This window comes from Thamnophis elegans, chromosome 1 (genome assembly GCF_009769535.1).
Source record: "Thamnophis elegans isolate rThaEle1 chromosome 1, rThaEle1.pri, whole genome shotgun sequence".
Classification (NCBI taxonomy): Eukaryota; Metazoa; Chordata; class Lepidosauria; order Squamata; family Colubridae; genus Thamnophis; species Thamnophis elegans.
The window spans coordinates 164814832-164821132 of NC_045541.1; positions in this window are offsets into that span (position 1 = coordinate 164814832).

The following is a 6301-nucleotide window of genomic DNA, read 5'->3' on the forward strand; positions in this document are numbered from 1 at the left end:
TAAATCAGTGTCTGTGAAGTAAGAAGCAGCCCCCCTAATCTATTTGTCTACCTCTCCAAAGCTATCTTGTGCCAGGCCAAGGCATCAGGTGCCCTCTTTCCCTGCCAAGATCAAGAGACAAGGAAAACGTCTTCCAAAGTCATTTCAGTTTTTCACATTCTGATGATAAGGAAGCCACTATTAACATAGTTTGCTTTATTTTTTTTTCCCTTGGCACATTTACATAATGTAGCATAAACTTGCTAATTACATTAGGAGCCCATTAAAATTACAAGACTTGAACATGCAAACAAAGTAATTTTATCATCCAGCAGAAAGGAGAGAGGAAAACATCAGGGCAACATTGTCGGGGCTGATGCTGAGACCTTTGCTGCGTTGCAAATTCTGTATTTATTGTTTTTAACAAGAGTCTTATTTTATTAATGACTTTTGCAAACAAGATCTACGACCTGAGAAAGGTAACATCTGAATATTTAAAAGTGAAAGAGTTCAATTCCTCCAGTAGACCTAAAGTACTTAAAAACTGTTTGTTTTTATTGACTGAATCTCCCTCCATCTAAGATTATTGGGAGAAATACCAATCTAGTATGTTCCAAGCCTGGAGAAAGACACTGGAAACAAGGAGGCTGATTGGAAAGATAGTTTTAATGGTGAAGCAGAAGCACATGGGTTGTTCTGGGTAGCTAACCACATGGAGTTGAGAGTGGGAGCTATTTATGCCTTCTCTTGGGCTTTGCACTTGAACTTCCTGTTCCTGTGCAAGAACATGTATTCTATTGGCCATGTACAAATCCTAGGAGTTTGTCTGAGCTCCCAGTTTGGTTGAAGCTTGGTTGAAGGAGATTGTGCAATGTAGTGAGCCCTGCTGCTAGTGGGTTCATCCTATTATATCCTGGAGCAGAGGTCTGCAACCTTGAACACTCAAAGAGCCAGAAAGGTCCTAAACGGAAGCCCCCAGTTCAATTCTGGAGCCGACCGGAAGTCCAGTTCCACCATCATAGAATCTTCTCCTAGTGTGGCATCCTTTTTCCTTTGCCGACAGGAAGTCTGGTTCCGCCTCCATAGAGTCCCTCCCTAGTGCGGTCTCCTTTTTCCTCTACCTGTCCTAACTGAAAGCCCTATCAATTGTGGTGCTGACTGGCAACCGGGAGCCGCAGCAGAGGGATGAAACAGCCACATGCGGCTCCAGAGCCGCGGGTTGCTGATCCCTGTCCTGGAGGGTCATGTCTTAATCCCATCATCCTGGAACAGAAGGTCTTTTGTTTTGTAGATAGGATGGCCCAGTCTTTCTTAATGGGCAAAAAATATCTGCTGGGGGCTATTATGAAAGGTGGGGGCTGTCTCTTTCTGTCTACAAGAACACATTTTTCCATTCCTCCTTTAGGGAAATGTAATATTCTGCCTTTTTAATATTTCTCAAAATATTTCATTCTTCTAGGAGAGAGTGGGGGGGTCTTTCCTCAAGGTGATTGAGAAACCCCGAAGAGTCATCACAAAGCTATTCCAGGCTAAACCTGGAGCGTAAACAACATCCACATTGTAGTATTAAAAGCACAATCTTGAATCCTCCAATAGACATCATAGGGTGCTGCTTCCAGAAGATGTTTTGTGGGGTTCATTGGATGATGTGAGATATAAGCATTGAAATTGGAAGCCCAAAGCTTCAAACATCACCACCCTCACACTCCATTTTGTGTGTCTTCTAAAGCAACCCCCAAAGTACTTGGAATTAACCATTTAGATCTATTTTTCTTTTCCATTTTAGAGGCAGAAAGATGACTTGAGCCCTGCTGATACATCAGGCACTCGTTTTATTCCTTCAAAGTCTGAAAAAAATGGTTCTTCAAACAGATCTGGGATTGAGATGATTTTGAAATGCAACCTTCAAGTTGCAGCGCAAATCTTGAACTTGTGCTTCCTGTTCCTGTGTCAAGGGCATGTATTCTATTGGTTGTCAGACTTCCGGGGACTATGTGGGGACCATGTTTGTCTGAGTCAAGTTTGGTGTAAATGTGCTAGGTGATGCAATGAAGGGGCTTTGGGCATTCCTATTGTGGCTGAGGGCTAATCCTACCTTTGTTGGATCTTGGATGAGGGTATTTGCTTATGAATAGACCTAGCCATCTCTTTATCTCTTAAGTGTTGCCATCTGTTGTGAGCTACTGAGGAGGGTGGAGGTTATTAAGAATGAGTCTGCTTCCTGCCTCAAAAAAACATGTTTCTCTATTTCTCATCCAGGGAAATATAATATTCTGCCTTTTTAATGTTTCCTAGAATATTTCATTCTTCTAGGAGAGGGTGGATGCTAACTTTCTACACCACTTAAACCATCTTTCCAAGCAGCCTCCATGTCTCCAGTGTCTTTTTTTCCCCATTTGGAGCTGAACCCAGATGGACATTCCTTCCAACAGCAGAAAGAAAGGTTGTGTTTTTAAGTATAAAAAGCCCTTTGGTGTGATGGACAAATGACTCTTTTTTGGGGGGGTTACAGACTGATGACTTTGAAGCCTTTCAATAAAACACAGTTAATCTGTGGCTAATTCTTTATATTTTGTGAAGCTTGGCCAACACAGCTGATTAACAAGACCATGTCTTTGATCAGTGGAAAAAATAGATAATCAAAAAAAGTAGACCATGTCTGGAGGGGGCAAAACCGGGCCCTTTTTCATCCTTATAAAATGCCTCCAATTGTGTCACTCACTTATAGCATTTACAGCTCCTATTATGCATTGGTTTCTTCTGTTAGGTGCACCTCCTAAAAATTGTGATACTTGCCCATTAAGCATAGTATTACTGGACCTGGTTATTGTTATTTTTATTGGGCTTCTTTTGGCATCTACTTTTAATCAAAATACAAAATCTTCTAAACTGAAGAATTCTCCCACAGGAGTATAAACACTCTTCAGTCAATAAGTTTCCCAATATGAAATTGAAAGAAATTATGCTGTTGGTCAAAAATATCAGCAGGAGATGTGAAATACTTTATCCATAGTAGAGACCAGGATATGTGGAAAGACTATTCCAGTTTATAAGAGTATTGAGTATGCCACTGGAAATATGTACAATATTTTTATCAGTTGCATTAATTGGACACCTGTCCTTCTTTAAGTTTGTGGTCCTTTGAAGGAGGAGAGAAAAGGAGATGGGAAGGGAGGAGGAGTGGAGGTGACTGTGAGTTGAGTTGAGTTGAGTTGAGGAATTGCATTCTGTACGTTCTTCTTTCAATCCACTAATAACGAGGTACAAATTGAATTCATGGAGGAAATCCTATCAATCTGGAAAAGAAATATTGGAATGATTGACTAGATTTGGCAAGCATCTATTGATAGCTTAAGGCACAACCAGACTTTTAGGCAGCTATAGTTCAGTACATTGAATTATCCCATAATCTTTGTTTAATACATAGATGATGGGGTAATTCAGTACAGGAATTAATGGCAAAAACCAACGTTTCTTGTTCCCTAGTAACTTATGGAATTAATTGCAAATATACTTTTCAGCTCCCTAAACTATTTATGAGTTTACATTTAAGTAAATACAGAATACCAATATTTAAAAAAAAAGAATTAGATCCGTTTCCATCAGATATGTTATACTGTATGGTAGTTTTTAAAACATCCCCATCTCTCAATACTCAATAAATACTGTTCTTATTGCAGTATTAATCTTGAAACAGTGGGTCATATGTTATCGTATTCTGAATTTTACAAGAATTGTTGGCAGGATATTATCTGGCCTATTTTAAAATCAACCCGAGGGAGAGATATTTCTAAGTATATTAAAATTTTGCTTCCAGATTAAAATCCTTAAATTGCACAGGCAACAGCCAAATTTTTAACTATGTCTATAAAAACAAGGTCTTTACTAGCACATGAGTAAGCTAGGGTTTAAATGTTTTGTGTCCTATATATGTCAATTATTTTATTTGTTAAACTGTTTTATCTAATGTGACATTTTATAATATATCTGTAATTTGCTATTTGGGTCCTTTGGCCATAAAAAATTATTGTTGATATTCTGGGATAAATGATCCCCCTTCTCTTTTTAACCTCCTAAATTGTCAAAGAATGCTTTGTCCCTACCAGTGGTGGGTTTCAAAAATTGTTCGAACCTACTCTGTGGATGTGGCCTCCTTTGTGGGAGTGGCTTGCCGCCCATGTGACTGGATGGGAGTGGCTTGCTGCCCATGTGACCGGATATGAAGATGCCGACAACATTTGTCAGAACCACCTTAAATTATCTCACACACAGCACTGGCATGCATAAGAATATGATGTAAACTTGTTTTTTAAAAGGCATCTTTGGTTTGCGTTAAAACAACTTCAACACACGCAATGTTCTGATTGCACCACAAACGCAGTAGTCATCCTTACCTTTCACAGAGGCACTGAGTTTTATAAATATGAGCATGATAGTGTAGAATAATCATATCCAAGGACCAGTGGTGGGTTTCAAAAAATTTTGGAACCTCTTCTGTAGGTGTGGCCTGCTTTCCGGGTCCACTGGTGGAACCTCTTCTAACCGGTTCGGTAGATTTGACGAACCGGTTCTACTGAATAGGTGCGAACTGGTAGGAACCCACCTCTGGTCCCTACCCTCCTCTCTGCTCCCATTTTCCTTATATGCCTGACACATAGTAAAGAGGAAAATGTAGTGATGAATGTAGCAGTACAGCCAGGGGGTTAAAGTCTAAATTCTCACTTAAATATGAGCCAACAGTGTGTGTAGCAGCCAAAACAGTCAATGCAATCCAAGGCTGCATTAATAGAGATATAGAAGAACTAGGCTCACGTGAAGTACTGGTACCACTTTACAAAGCCTTGGTATGGCCACACCTGGAATACTGAATCCAGTTTTAGTCACCACATTATAAAAAAGATGTAAGACTCTGGAAAGAGTGGAGTTGGCAGCAGACTCAGATGAGGAGGAGGTTGGGGAGGAACTTGGGCCAGTTCTGGAGTCTGGGGAAGGGTCTGATGGATAGTCTGCATCAGACACAGAGATAGTGCCAGGCAGGGTTTGACATTTGCCAGCCACTGGAGAGGCATCTGCCTTGGGAGGCCGAGATGAGTGAGGTGGAAGAACAGGTGGGGCCTGTTCCAGATGCGCATATGCACAGAGCAGTTAGGAGAGGTGGACAAGGAAGGACAAGGAGTCGACTCGGGAAGCAACACAAACATGGATGCTGAATGGCCCCTCCCTGGCTGGGGAATGAATAGAAGGAAAGGGGAGTGATTGTCGTAGGAGACAACAGTTTGTGTTTCTGGAGATTTTGCTCATTGGGTTTCATGCAATAAAGACTGCTTGCCAGAATTTAATTTGCAGCCTTTATCGCAAGAAACGAATAAGGTCTCTTGCTGTAGTTAACTCTTTGCAAGATTCTTGCTTGGACTTTTCAGTGGGTGAATGCCATTAATTCACAAGAGGTAAATAGAGGGGGGTGGGGTTGTGACATGGAGTCTGTTTCTTGCTTATGCTAAGGCTGGGCCAGAACACTATTGCTATTTATTCCCATTGTCAACCAATACGAGGTATGAGAGGAAATTAAGTCCAGAAGCTCTACCAATTGCTTTCCTTCATTTGTCCTTCATTAACATAGTAAATACAGATAATCCTTGACTTATAGCCACAATTGGGGCAAGGCAGTTGTTCAGTGAGTCATGACCAATTTTGCAATCTTTTTTTGCCATGGTTGTTAAGTGAATCACATGGTTGTTAAACAAACCCAGCTTCCTCCTTTGACTTTGCTTGTTGGAAGTCAGCTGGGAAGGTTGCAAATGGTGATCACATGACTTTGGGATGCCGCAATCATTGTAGATACATGCCTGTTGCCAAGCACCCAAATTTTGATTACCGCTGCAACAGTCATAAGTGTGAGGATCCTCACTTATTTCAGTGCCACCCAGAATCATTGTATGCAACGAAATTTCATTTTAATACATGCCGATTAATGTACATTCAAAGTGACAGTAAAAGTATTCTAAATCTAAGTTCTAAGTCTAAGTCACCCTATCAGGGAGATGGGTGGTATATAAATTTAATAAATTGGCACTCTGAACAGTGAATTGTTGTAAGTTGAAGATTACCTGTACATCAATCATTTGCCCCATTTTCGAAGCAGAATAGTGCTTGGCCAATGGGACAATGAAATTTATATAAGTATATTTTCTGACAGCTAAAGGACTGGAGAAATGCCCTTTTAACACAGCCATAAGAAAAGGGCCTGTACATTTATTTTGTACAGTATATCAAGTAACACTTGTCCTCCCTGATCCCTGCCCAGAAGTGATTGGTGGAGAGA